Genomic DNA, 2,691 nt, shown 5'->3' on the forward strand with positions numbered 1-2,691 from the left:
CATGTGCATGAGTGAGCTTCCAAGGGGACAAATGGTGTCGTCTCCACCACACTCACTTTCCTGGGCAGGAGCAAGTCTCTGCAGCTCTGGTGGTATTGCAAACACAAAAGCAGAGGTGATAAAGACCATTAACTCTTAAAAACGCCCTATCATAATTACCATGATAGAACTGCTCTCTCATTGCAGAGCAATTTGATAACAAGCTCAGAGGAGGGGGAGACATGTGAGCAATTCTGGCACCATCCGAGCTGATGCTGGGGCTCTAGCAGGGAGAAGAAGAAAATTCTACCATCTCCTGATGAACAAGTGCCAATCCCCAGCTCTCTGCTAAATTCCACTTCTAACAAGTAGTGGAGGCTGTTCAGTTGGTGTCCTTCGCACATATTAGCAATAAATAAAGCTTCAATAAATATGCAAAGCAAAAACTAATTTAAATTGACATTTGTGTCGGGTGGGGTGAGAGAGTCCGTTATACCATAAAGTGATTTAGGATATATTACCTACGGCATCTGCATTACAAATTTACCTCTCATTACAGCTATGTTAACGGGGAAAAGGCAGCTTCTCAACAACGTTCAAGGCAGAGCTTATTAGTATAAATTTGCATAATAATTAGCTCTGCAACAAGCAAAGGCTGTGGTGTCTTTCAAACAGGCAACTTTCAATGTCAATTTTCTGTGCTTTGCTGCTTGTCCCTGTTCTGTCTAAAGCTCCTGGAACCCCTTGGGCCTGCTCCTGCTAGTTACTAAATTCTCTCCTACTGGTCCATTTAGGCTCAAGATGTCACACTCTCTAGTCAGCTCCCTTTGGGAGAAAGTGGATGCAGGTCTCCACCTGGGACGTGGGTGACCAGGAGCCTAGCCCAAAGTTCTCCCGGATGTGGGCAAAGGGACGTGGTTACACATACTTACTCTTCACGCTCAGATATTAAAACACTGTAGGGAGAAAGAGCAGTGTGGCTAGTTCTTAAAGAGGATACAACCCAAAGTAACATTCAGTTGATTTTTGGAATGCATAAATCTATGTTGTTTATTAGCAGTTCCTTTATAATTATGTTATGTCTAAGCTAATGCTATAATTATCTCAATTGCCTGCGCTCACACTGGCTGGGCAGTCAGGGCAGGAAGCTGAAACTACCGGGATGAAATCGTGGCAGGGCTAACACTAAGGGCGAGTGGGCTGAGGGCTGACTGATATGGGGTCCCTGGACTCTGTCAGGACTACAAGGTGGCCAGGTGAGGTCATCCCCTGAGCTCCCATATGTGTCTGCAAACTTAGTGGTAGCCACCAGTGTCCTGAGATCCACCACACATCCTTACCCAGCAAACCGGGCTCCTTCCCACCCATCGAGAGGAATATGGATATTCACCTGCAACGGGAGCTGAGAGAGAGAAAAGTGGGCCTCTCTGCAGTGCACATTCTCAAAGGGCTAAATGAGAGGGAATGTTTTTAAATATACCCCAGATATATTTCGCCTGCAAAAACAAAATATTCTATATTGGTGCGTGTGAAGCACTGTGTAAGACAGGCAGCACGTTCACAGCCCCTCAGATCCCAACAAAGATGATGGCTTTGCTCCATCCAAGCTCAATGAGATGGATGAGGACAATCATGGGAGGCAGAAAAAAAAATTTATATATATATATATATATATATATTAGGTTCTTACAAGCTCAGAAAAGGGTTTTGCAAATATTGTGTGTGTATGGGGGTGTGTATTTTGTAAAACATATAGCCATGATTCCTTCTCACAAGTGGAGTGAGGATAAAAAGTGATACATTGAGAGTGCACTATATCTGAGACCCCTTTGTAAAATCCACACATTGTCCCTAAGAGATAAGCAGCACTAGTTGCATATGTAGACATGTAAAATGAGACTTGAAGATCTTTCTGATTCCGAAACACAAATTCTTTCCAAGCAATAGCAGGGTCCTAAAGGAAAACCACTGCCCCGCAGTCAGACACGTGCCGGTGTGCTGAGGCCACCTGGCGTGTGAGGCGGGCAAGTCACTCCCCAATACCCAAATTCTCAAATGTGAAATGCAGGTGACAATGAGACATTAGAGCTGGAACACGGGCTTTATTGACAAGTCCATTAGTTGTTCATTTTTTAAGTGATGGGGAGAGTGCTAGACTCTTTTATAGTTTTTCTAAATGTTCGGACTCTTCTCCAGAAAAATGCACCAATCAACATTCATTCAAAATTTTGAAGACTTAGCATTCACGAGCCTCCTATAAAACCTTCTATTCCTAAGATTCTGCAAATCCAGGAGTAAATCTTCCTGATATAGCCCAATCCTCTCATTTTATAAATAGGAAACAGGCTCAGAAAGGATAAAATACTTGTCCCAAGTCACAGAGTTAGTAAGTCGTAAGTCAGCATTGTGTATCCAGGACAGCCTGCGTCACCGGTCACTCCACTTCCTAGAGAACATTGTGCTCTGATTCTCGATGCTCAGAATGAAATAGGAGAAATGAAGTTACACAGTGGGAAAACAACAACTGCGGATGGTGGTGGGGGTGAGTGCTGATGGGTGTGAGTTTCTCAAATGGTGACAAAAATGTTCTAGAATTAACTAATGGTCATGGGTGCACAATCTTGTAAATATGCCACAAACCACTGAATTGAACACTTCAAAATGGTAAATTTCAGGGTATGTGAATTATATCTCAATTTAGAAAAACCTACT

Source organism: Ceratotherium simum, chromosome 7 (assembly GCF_057802395.1).
Source record: "Ceratotherium simum simum isolate JZ-2026a chromosome 7, ASM5780239v1, whole genome shotgun sequence".
Lineage (NCBI taxonomy): Eukaryota > Metazoa > Chordata > Mammalia > Perissodactyla > Rhinocerotidae > Ceratotherium > Ceratotherium simum.